We start from the raw sequence: 12,623 nt of genomic DNA on the forward strand, positions 1-12,623 counted from the left end.
GTTTCCTATCAGTTACACTATAAAGGTTGCACTCATCCACACTCACATTGCAAAGTCTTATTTAGTTCTGTCTGGTATTTCCGAGCATGTTTGTTCCTTCCGTGTTTGAATTTGGATTGTGTATACCAACTTTGATTCTCTGCCACCTACCCCAAGCTTTGCCTGCTACTGTTTCTGATTTTGGATATCCCCTGCATACTGGTGTGTTATCTGACCATTGCCAGTTTGACCACTCTGTTAATAAAGTACTGCACATGGATCCGACTCATTGTTACAATTTAATTGCAGCTGGGTTTAGTCAGTGTCTTTTTTATCTAAGCAAACCCCAAAGTTTTGCTTCCTCTTAAGTGAAAAGGAAAAAAATAAAATAAAAGGAAAGGTGTTCTTATATTTGTTTATTTATTTATGGTGTCATCTTGACCCAAGACCAGACCTGTAACAATATCTGTAGTCACGGGCTTTAAATGATTTCATACTCAGCACTTTCTCTATTATTTTTTCACTAGAAAGGATCTGTTGGACATGATGGTATGACCTGTTTTATTCAGTTGTTATGTGTGTTTCTGACAGTGAAACAGAAACTTTCTTCTGAACAAAATATATTTTGATAAACATTGGTAACCAAACAGTTATAGTTACCATTTACTTGCATTGTAGGAACAAAGACTTTGGTTCACTTTACTTTTTCCTGCATATCCTAAAGCCCTATCTCAGACTCTTCTAAATAACATTTCACTTCACTGAATATCTGTAGATGGTTAGACTGAATACAGGATAAGATGAATCTTACTCGAGTTTGTTCAGTGCGTAGTTTGGATCGTTCAGTAGATCAGAGAGCATCTTGAGTCCTGATTTTTCAGAGTAATTATAGCTCAGATACAGTTCTCTCAGGTGTGAAGGGTTTGAATGCAGAGCTGAAGCCAGAAAACGACAACCTTCATCTCTCACCTCACACCACGGTAAACTACAAACATAGAGAATATGTGGAAGATTTTTATTGGTGGGATTTTGCTCAATCAAGTATGATCAAGATGAATCTAGTCATACTTATACATACGTGTTTTATTCCATTAGAATCATATAGCCTTTGTGTGAAAGGAATGTGCCTATGTCTGCAAAAAACATCCTGACCACCACTTTTCTTTACCATAACAAGTCTCAGGAAACATCTGGAAAAACATGCAATGGGTCTCTTATCTTTACCATAGCGTCTCCCTAGGGAGGGATCAAAATTGCAAGCATAAGGAAAAGTTTGACTATTTGGAAACGCCCTGTATACGGTATATAATGAGATGCAACCTAGCATTTCGAGAGAACTTCTTGCAACAAGCTCTCGACTTTGTTTTGCTTAAAATAAAGTCTTTTCTTCTGAGAGAAAAATCCCTGACTGAGTTTGATCCTTGGGAGAACCGGCAAAATACACCACAGATTTGGCACCCCAGATGGGACTGGAAAGGAGCAGAGTGGACGACTGCTTTTGAGCTGACTGATGAGCAACACACACACAGTGGTGGCCACCATAGAATAAGGTAAGCATTTTTGCTTATATAATTAGTGTGTGTTGTTGACTGGTCAGCTCTGAGTGGTAAGGACACTTAAAATCTGCTCTTCCAAATTTAGAAAAAATAATATGATATCTAAATTGAAAAAGGGGTTTTACTCCAGAAGAAATAATTGCATGCACATATTTGGGTTATTAATAGGAAGGCCTTGGAAGGCAATCTCGATTTAAGACAAATATGGTGTAGGCAGAAAGACATGGCATGCTGTGGTCTGTGTTTATTGGATAGCTGTGCCAGGTAGGACAGTGATAAACGGATAAGCAGATTAGTTAAGGAATCGCGAGGAAAAGTCCCATGGATACCGCTTTGAGAATGTATAAGTGAAATTCTCGAAGGACTGAATAGATGGGCCCTTAAGGACGCTCTAGGTAGAGCGAGCTCTAGGAAGAGCTGTGTTTTGTTGTGTGAATGTATCTGTGTCCGGACTGAATGAATGTGTAAACAAAGAAATTCCGTGTTGGGTGGGTAAAAGTTGCGCACCATTCTTGGACCGTCACTTCAGGGTGGCTGGGTGGAGTTGGACGCAACTAGTATCCACTTGAGAGGGATGAATGTATGATGAGCCTTGATAATAAAAGGACAATTAATGACTGATTATCCCTTAAATGAAGGGAAAAAGTATGCAAGAATAAGCACTCTGGCTCAATAAAGAGTGCAGAAAGTGTGAATGAGGTTAGGAAATTAGCATCAATAAAGTTTAAACCAAGATCTATAATAGATTTTTGCATTTAGGATGTCTGGGTGAAAGGGGAGAACATTTTCTGAGCCCAGTGTAGTGGGAGTGAGAACAAAGGAGGACGTTTCCACAGTAAAGTTGTATTACATGGGGGGAGCAAGAGGTGCTCTCCTCTCCTGGACCATCACTTGGGAGTGATCAGGTTACAGAGACGGGTGTTGAGAAAGGATAAGTGCAGGAGCCCTAAAACAATAAAGTTAACTGAAGGAAGGTTGTTTTAGAGAAAAATAAATACAAATGTTCCAAGAAATGGACTAATATAGAGATGGCAGATATGGTGGAATATAGAAATAATAATAAATTAATTAAAATAAGATATGCATTTATTATTTAATAACTTAAATTAATAGATGAATTTAAAAGATGCACGTGCTTAAAACTTTATATCTAATATGTGAAGACATCTAAAATTTGTATCTTGTTATCCCTGGGACAGTATGAAAGTTAATCCATTACAGAGTTTCAGAGATTGGGCTTGTGTAAATGTCAAAAATAAAAGAAATAACTTGTGCAATGTGGAATGAAAGCAAGATTGGGTGACCAAGTTAATAGACATTTTGATTCAAAAGCTATAGGCATTTTACAATAGGAAGGAAATTAGTTGCTTAAAGAATTAGATTTAATTATTTTATTTACAATAATAGGAATTATTTTATGTTGGTTAGGAAACATTAATTCACAAATACCAGATTATTCTGAATCATGTATGCAAATATCGAAGAAAAAATATGATTGAAGTCTTTATTTTACCATATGCATGTCATGCTGATATAAAAGGAAGGTTTATTTTATTTTATTGCAGTATACTTAGATAATAAAGGTAGCTGATTTCTGCATTTTGCAAAGAAGAAAAAATGCTTGCTATTTTCCTGCAATGAAGAACTTGCTTTACTAACAAAGAATAAGAGAACTGCTGTTTTCAACCATATGATTTTGTTTTTATTAAGGGACCACTGAAAGAAGAGGTTGAAAAGTTAAAATTAGAAAAAGAGCTGATTGCTCAGAAACAATTTGGTCAGAAGTTACATAGGTACATTTGATTAATGCAGTCTCTGAGTGTTAAACTTTCAGATGATTTCTGGAACAGTGCCTTGACAAAGGAAAGCAATGAACTGGAGTCTGTCGAGGAATGGCAAAGCAGCAAACACAGCTGCAGAGAGAAGAAGAGGGAGGGGCTGATGGATGTTCCCCTCCCCTCCTGAAAGAGAAGAACACACTTCAGCATGGAGAAAGAAATAATTAAAGCAGGAAAAGGTGAATCTTTCACTTGAGACTTTTCCTGAGGGTGAAAAGAACATTATGAAATGCAAAACTCTGGCAGAAAGAAACCAGAAGCCAGACTGAGAAGAAGCAGAGAAACAACGGAGACCGTACACCACAACATCAGGTCTTTGAGTGCCATCACAGACTGACGACCCAGTACAACAGCCCAGGCTGATGAGGTCACCAGAAGGACTTCCATCCCTTCAGTGCACAGGTCCTGCATATTCAATGAACACTATAGAGACTGCTTCAAATGTTAATTATTTTATTTGATTATTTTATTTACTATGTTTTAATCTTGATTATTCACTGGTCTCACAGCACTTCCTTAAATTCTGTGTTTTAACTAACTTTCTCAATCTGCTTTTCAATAGGTTCCAGTCCAGCCTCATGTCTTAAAGAAAAAATAATAACTTTGACAGACAGAAGTGAGTACTTGACTCACCAATCAGATAAACATGGAGCTGGATTTGGCATAGTAAGACTGTTTCATTAAACAACTAGGGGGAAATGCACAACTAAATACTTGACAACAATGCTGAGCGCTTTGGGAAAGAAGAGAATAAATAAATAAATAAAAAAGGGTATCCTGATGAACAATAGGAAAAATTTATATGGTTGAAAAAATAGAAATATTGGTCACTCCATTTTGTTTTAAGGTAATTTTCTAAGGTAAAACTGAATAAAATAATAATGAATAAAAGATTATTCCAAAGATCCAAAATCATGAAATCACATATACTGTCATCACTGGGGATAACCAGATGGAAATGTTGATGGCCATGGATCCAAGATATGCAGAGATCTCCAATCCTCTTCTCAGAGTCGCTCATGAGCAATAACAAAAAAGTATTTGACTAAACTTTAAATTAGACAAACACATGACATTTGAGAAATGATAATTGGCTCTCTCAAATGCTCAATGCCTAGGCCTAATATTCTAAACAAATTCATCTAGGAGATTTTGGAAAAAGGAAGAAAAAAAAAAAAAAAAAAAAAAAAAAAAAAAAAAAAAAAAAAAAAAAAAGGGGGAGTGAAAGTGTGTGAAAAAGTATGAATGATGGTGTTGTATGGCATGAAAGAGAGTGTCTGACGAGACACTGAGGCAATTCAATCAATTTGCCCAAACAGCTGTATACAAATATGAATGTGGGCCCACAGGGCAAATTTATGCCCAGTAAGATAATGACCATGGATGTATTTGGTTAAGTTTCCTGGTCAGTACCAAGGTCTTTGTTGTGGCAGAAAGAAAAACAGTGCCACACATGCGCAGCGTATAACATGGGAAGGCAGAGCAAAGCACGCTTGCTCTGTCCACCCCACATCTAACTTTCTTTTCAGCATATCATGAAGGAGCTGATTGTGTCAAAAGGATGAAATATTATCTTTCTGACTGTTAAAATAAATGCAGTGGGTTGAGTGTTTTCCAGGTCAAAAGGCCTATGCTACTGAGCAACATAGGCCTAGATAAATTATCCAGTGATATAGTGGAACTCAGTTTACAAAACAAAGAGATAACTGAATAAGCAAATGGTTGAGAATAAAATTGAAAGGAAAAAAAAAAAAAAAAATAGTAAAGACAGCACAGGAATTGTGAAAACTCAAAAAGGGGCCAAGACAGCCCTCAACCCACATTACATTTCCACAGGTCACACCAAGAAGGACGACTGGCAAGATGAACAAATTAGCATGCTTGATAACACTAACAAAAAAATTCTGAAGTTTTCCATATACAGGTGACAGCAGTCCAGTAAGGCCAAGGAATGCTTCGCTCCATCAAAGAGAACCAGTGAGGGTGCAGTTATGATCTCAAGAGAGCCTTGCATTAATCAGCAAAATGGTTACAGAGTGACACCTGAGTTCACATCTCTAACCTTAAAATACGCCAACCAGCTTCAACAACTCCACACAGCATGAAGTGAGGGATGAAGGGCGTGCTAGTAACGACCCACCCTTGCCAACGAGGGAAAGACCATTGCAACGACTCGCAAAGAGTCTCCCTGGTGAAGATGGAATGAGACAATGATGGGACTGCTACTGAGATCAAAATACTTGGGTGCAGATATGAGCCAACAAATAGAAAAGAAAAGGTGGAAAGAGAATTTTAAGTAATGGTAGATGAAGAATTTGAAGGTTATGAGAAGGGAAATATGGATGTAGGAAGATTTGAAGGGAAAATAGAGCAATTTGATGCAACAAATAGAATGAAAGGAGCAAAATAGAAAAGCTCAAGATTTGTGAATTGAAGAAGGAAAAGTATGTGTTATGTTTGGGGAAAATGCTGTATTTATAGAAGGGAGCATTTAATGAAGAACTGATCAAATTGAAAAGGCTAAGAATGGTGATAAAGAAAATGTTGGAAAAGATAATAAAATGTAAGACTGGTTTGATTTACAATTAGGAACATGTGGAGCATAGTTTACAACTAAATAGGGAAAGTTTTCAGGAATTGCATTAATGACAGGAGATTTACTATTTTACTGCATACTTCCTATATTGAGGCCACTAGTCAAAGCCACAGTTAAGCAAATTGAATTCAAAGATATCAAGATAATGGGAAATTGATACATAAGGTATCTAAGATGAAGATCAACTCTTATAATCTTGTGATATTCAATGTGTGATGTGATTTGTATTTGTATGTGTATGTATTTTTATGCCTTTTATACAAAACTGTGATAACCAGGCAAGTGCTGATCCAATTGCATATTCATGTTTTTAACAATGTCTACTATTAAAGAGGGGTTAGGGAGACTGGATCTTTTACTCACTCCATGTTGAATTAGGAGAGAGATGTTTGGTCCAGTAATCCCTCAGAGTGGAATTTCATAATCTAGTCACTGGTGATAATACAATGTGACTTATTTAGTCACTAGGTAGTGTAACTAATATGACTGGATTATGGAGTAGCACTCTGGATAAGAATAATCAAATGTGAGACTTATTAAGTCTCAAAGGGGAGAATATGTGGAAGATTTTTATTGGTGGGATTTTGCTCAATCAAGTATGATCAAGATGAATCTAGTCATACTTATACATACGTGTTTTATTCCATTAGAATCATATAGCCTTTGTGTGAAAGGAATGTGCCTATGTCTGCAAAAAACATCCTGACCACCACTTTTCTTTACCATAACAAGTCTCAGGAAACATCTGGAAAAACATGCAATGGGTCTCTTATCTTTACCATAGCGTCTCCCTAGGGAGGGATCAAAATTGCAAGCATAAGGAAAAGTTTGACTATTTGGAAACGCCCTGTATACGGTATATAATGAGATGCAACCTAGCATTTCGAGAGAACTTCTTGCAACAAGCTCTCGACTTTGTTTTGCTTAAAATAAAGTCTTTTCTTCTGAGAGAAAAATCCCTGACTGAGTTTGATCCTTGGGAGAACCGGCAAAATACACCACAAAACAATAAAAAGATCACTGACATTACTCATGATAATATCATGTTAAATATTTTGACATGAAGGAGATACATTTATATGCTTACTGCAGTTAAAGGCACAATATGTAAGATTTTTTTTATAAAAAAAATCTAAAATATTGGATATTGTGCCTTTAATGTTTCAAATCAATTAAAGCTATATATTATGAGTAAAACACATGTTTGCTTCCTAAGTCTTTATTTAATATATATATTTTTTTTGTTTTCTATTCATGTTAATTTTTTGTCTTGTCATGTGAGGTTTAGCACATTTTTATCCAATGCACAAATATTAAAAGATTTCCTCAGAATACAATCAGCTGAATCTGTTATCGACTTTAAGTTCAAAACTCATAGATGTGGATAGCCACAAGAGGAGTGTGAATCTTTGTGTAGACAGCTAATCAATTTAATTCACAATTAATAGGTTTTTCATTCAATTCCGAAATAATTTAATCAAATTTTTTTGCAAATTTGCATATTCATTGTGCTCAGTTAGTGATCATCAATACTTATGTTCTTTATCTTTTTCTCTATGATAATAAAATTCTGGAATTGCTGATTGAATTAGGGCTGGTGACAATCCGGTGTCTTGTGCAGCTGATATAACTGCTTACTCCCTTTGCATACTTTAAGGTTGTCACCCAGGAGCTTTGTCTGCTCTAAACACTGCCTTCTAAAATGTGTATAAAACTACAGTGTTTCGCTGATTTAGTCAGACTTGATGACTGCAGCTCCAAAGAGCAGATTCACAATAAATAATACTACTGAAGATACGCCTCAAATGTCTCACAATTCAGAAATCCATGCATCAAGATTGAGGTATATACATAATCAGAATTTGCAATCAAAGCATTTGAGACAATGAGTGAATCTTTACATCCTTACTGCAAACACTTACATCATGTCGATCAAATTCACATAAAAAACACATCTGTATTTCAAACCTCAGTTTTTCCAGCTGACAGTTTGGGCTCTTCAGTCCATCAGAGAGTATCTTCACTCCTGAATCCTGCAGCTCATTGTGACTCATGTTTAGATCTATTAGACGAGAGTCTGATGACCGTAGAACTGATGCCACAAATTCACAGCTCTGACCAGTGAGTTTACATTCCTGCAATCTGAACAGAATAATAACAAACTGAATAATTACACACACACGTTAAATATTTAAATTATTTCACATCTTTCACATCTTGTTCGAAAATAATAACATGGTAGACATTGCAAGTTTTATATTATACTGTACACATTTAATGCTTGCATGACTGTTGACAGAGTAAACAAAAACAAGATTTATGTTCTCATTTGTCATGTTATTTAGAATATTCTGTTGCTTTAAATGTAGCTTTTAACTGACAAGTATATATTAGCTGTCCATCATATCCTCTTGGACTATTGATAATTACATTTATCACTAAACAAAACATAAAGAGAAATCAACTAATATTTTACCTCAGACCCTGTAGCACCAATTTTATATATACAAACTTGTGTGTTGTATTTGTATTTTTATTAGCATTTCTATTTGAGATTTAGAACATTTTTAATTTATGCAGTAATATTTGGAGACGTCGCTCAGATTAGATTAACTAATTTTGTCTTTCATTTGAAAACTAATTAAAAAAGAAGGTAACACTTTATAATAACATTCAGTTGTAAGACATTTATAAGAAATTAATTATGAACTAATAATTTACAAAACTTAACATGTGATTTGTTAATATTTGTATCTATGTTTTGTAGATTGAGTTATAAACCATTTACAAGTGATTAGATGATGAATAACTAATCATTTACAAAACACTTTACTTATCTTAAAAAAATAGCATATCATGAGATAATCAAACATAACCATAGTAAATTAGTTTATAAGTTAATAAGTAACTATTTAATTGATTATTAATCAATTTTAATCATTGAAATGAGAACATTGTATTATTATCTCACAGCGTTAAAAATACAATAGTCTGTCTACACCCTCACCAGTGAGCACTTACATTGCGCTACACACTACAAAGTATTCAATCCTGTTGTGTAAATGGATGAATAAATTTACAAAGCTTTCAGCATCCCCTAATCGGTAACACTTTAAAAATAACTGCACTCTATGAATCATTAGGTAAGCATTAGTAAATGGTCAGTTCATCTTTTATAAAGCCTTGTCCCAACATGAATAATCATTAGTAAGCAGTTAATTTATGCATTGCTCTTGATTTATAAGCAGATCTATTACAAAGCAGATTAAAGTCTCAGTTATGTTCCTTACAAAATAAATAAATAAATAAACAAACAAGACAGAGGGACACTCAGAAATATTTATTCCAATATGCAATAAAATGAAACTGTACAACTGTTACAGTTGAATGTTTTTCTTCTACGAATTACAGACGTTTATTTTCATTTTTTATCAAGTGTACTTACAGCTGTACAGTTTAATTTTTTTGCATCTTGATAAATTTCAGTGTTTTGTATCCATCTGTGTTGTGTTTAACTTTTATGTTGGGAAGATAAATGATCCTTTAAATCTCCTTTACAAGGTAAAAACAGTCCTCCCTTTAGATGAGCTCACAAAAATAGATGGCTGGAAACTACTAAATGTTTTATAACAACCTGACTTAATCATTACTCATCCTTCGTAGATCTTTCACCCCAGTGTGTACACACACAACTTGCAACCAGCAGGTTTGTAAAACATGTACAACAGACAAGTAGTTTACACTTTAGTTTAGGGGTTGCAGAAAGTTTGGAAATTATTTAATAATGCATTTACACAATAGGTTTTGAACTTTGTAGTGTGTACCACAATGTAAGGGCTGACTTGTGAGATTATAGGCAGATGTATTTTCTGATACATGGATCATTTATAACACTGTGCAATAATAGTACAATTTTGACATTCAATGATTTACAAGTGAATAAAAATATATTAACTAGTAACTATACTGAAAGCAATGATTCATTGAATGTAAAAGTTTTTTTAAGTAGTTGTAGTCAATTTTTGCTACATTTAAATAAACAAATTTAGTTGACTAACTTTCAATCGTTTTTTTATTCAGTGTATTAACCATTTACTAAGGATATGTTTGATTATTTTATGAAGCTATTTTTTAAGATAACATGAGATTTGTAAATCGTTAGGATATTACTTAATTATCTGCGAATGTATAGTAATGTTTTGTAAATGATCAGTTAATCATTGAATCACTTATTATTATTTTAAGCTATAATTATTTAGAACTTAATCTACAAACATATACAAAATATGAACATATCACTTATTAATTTATTAATGAAAAGTATTAACATATTACTTCCTTATGAATGTTTTGTAAATAATTAGTTTAATCATTAACTAATCATTTATAAATGACTTCCAAGTGAACGTTATTACAAAGTTTTTGATTTGGTAATGAAACTTTGTGTTTAAAATTAACATAATTAAAAACACATCTGATTCTCAAACCTCAGTATCTTCAGCTGACAGTTTGGGCTCCTCAGTGCATCTGAGAGCAGCCTCACTCCTGAGTCCTGCAGAGCATTTCTCACTCATGTCCAGCTTTATCAGACGAGAGTTTGATAATTGTAGAGCTGATGCCATAAAATTCACAGCTCTGACCAGTGAGAAAACAGTACCGTAATCTGAACAGAGAAATAAATAACTGAGAAATTAAACATCCATTTATTTTAAGCAGATAAAGTGGAATCTCTTACATACTGTATATATAAAAAATAGAAGTTTCAGCTGAAAGGAAAATATGGTTTGAGTTGATTTTTACAGCTGTCTACCAGATTCTGTGGATCATGAGGAAATATCAGTGCTTGGGTAAGTGTAGGTCCTTTGTAAATGATACTGTATCAACAGCATCTTAAATTGAGCTGTTGACACTGTGTGCAACAACATTTTGCTTTCCTCTTTTCCTGACTCTTTAAAAATACACATACAAAATTTTTGCATTATAAATTTATTAGTTTATTTAATTTGTTGGTCACACTTATTTTTGGGAATAATAAACTATTAACTAACTATTAACTGTCACAGTTTCCCCAACCCCTTATCTTGCTGCTTAATAATAATCAGTAAGTTAATTGTTAGGTTTCTGTATGGGGTACATCAGTGTTTGGAATAACGCCATTTAAAAGAATGGCGTTAGGTAACGACGTTATTTTTTCAGTAACGGGGTAATCTAATTTAATTACTTTTCCCGTCTTTTATAACGCTGTTAACATTACAAGACGTTAAATGCGGTGCGTTACTATGCATTAATTGAATAAATTGGGTATAATCCGAAAGCACCCCTGGCTCACACATCTAGTGAGGAGGTGGGTTAATAACGATATAAGCGATTATGATGGCTAAGGCAGAGTCATGTGTTTCATGGTAGCCAATCAGAGCCAGTGTTTTTCACACATGCCAGCACACACGCCAGCGGCACCTCACACACACATGCAACAGATAAACAGATTCGCAGCGCAGCAGAGATAGCGAGTCAGGAGCAATCCAATGAAAAGTTGCCATTTTCAAGGTGGAGATATAAGCACTACTAAAAATTCATTGTGGTCAAAGGCAAGAACATGCATGTAATGTGTATATGATGTCCAGGAGCAAAGACTTTGTCGACATCCATTGTAAGCAACTCTAATTTAATGAAGCATCTCACAACGACACACGCATCTACAAAGCTAGTGGCCAAAAAATCTTTTCTTACAAATATAATACTTTAAGTGCAGGACAAAACTCTTGCTGTCTGTTGACGTGCAATAAATATCGAAAGTTATGTACGAACACCTGTCTATTCTACTCATTTCAAATGACTTAAGACTGCTCAAAAAATACAAATTCTTTGACATATAGCACCTTTTTTTTTTTTTTTAAAAGTAACACAAATAGTTACTTTCCCTGGTAAGGAGTTATTTTTATTAGAGAGTAATTCAGTTACTAACTCGGTTACTTTTTGGAACAAGTAGTGAGTAACTATAACTAATTACTTTTTTAAAGTAACGTTCCCAACAGTGGGGTACATTAAGGGATCTAAAATATGGTCATGCAGAATAAGTCATTAATAGTTGAGGTGAGGTCAGGTGAGGACAGGTTCGACCTGCACTCAGTACAGCTGGAGCTGGAAGCCATGGAGAAGCAGATCCACGATCTAATGGAGAAGCAACTGCAAGAGCGGAAAGCCATGCTCAAGTCCAAGTTAAGTCTACGGTATGAACACTCCCACCACCTCTTCACCGTGTTTTTCTCTGCATAGACCCTGTGCAACCAGGACACAATCTCTTTAGGCATCGGGACACCACGGCCCCTTGATGCACCAGTGGAAGGCACGAGCCTGGCCTCAGGCAAGGACCTCTCCCCCTCCACCATCTCCAGTCTTCAAGATCTCCACTCTAGACCGATTTCCTCCCCTGAACGACCCACTTATATTAATGTCGTCACAAGAGGTCCCCAAACAATTATTAATTGAATGAAACAGCAATTTTGGTGAAAAACACAAAAAAAAAAATTATTGTTGAAGATCAGTAGTGTTGCTGCATTCTGAATCATTTGAAGGGGTTTGATTGCACGTGATGTAAGTCCAGCCAGAGGATCATTGCAGCAGTCCAGCATAGAAATTACAATTTGTGAAGCA

The 12,623-nt window shown here is 34.9% G+C and overlaps 1 long non-coding RNA gene across 1 annotated transcript; it reads right to left on the minus strand.

The window, feature by feature from the left end:
- Window positions 1-380: 380 nt before the first annotated feature.
- LOC113051003 (uncharacterized) lies at window positions 381-10,533 on the minus strand. The gene is made up of 3 exons (XR_003276836.1): window positions 10,457-10,533; window positions 7,938-8,111; window positions 381-964 (listed from the first exon to the last, which is right to left on the minus strand). It is a non-coding gene; the product is annotated as an uncharacterized LOC113051003 (long non-coding RNA).
- Between the last annotated feature and the right edge of the window lie 2,090 nt (window positions 10,534-12,623).

This window comes from Carassius auratus, chromosome 31, assembly GCF_003368295.1.
Source record: "Carassius auratus strain Wakin chromosome 31, ASM336829v1, whole genome shotgun sequence".
NCBI lineage: Eukaryota > Metazoa > Chordata > Actinopteri > Cypriniformes > Cyprinidae > Carassius > Carassius auratus.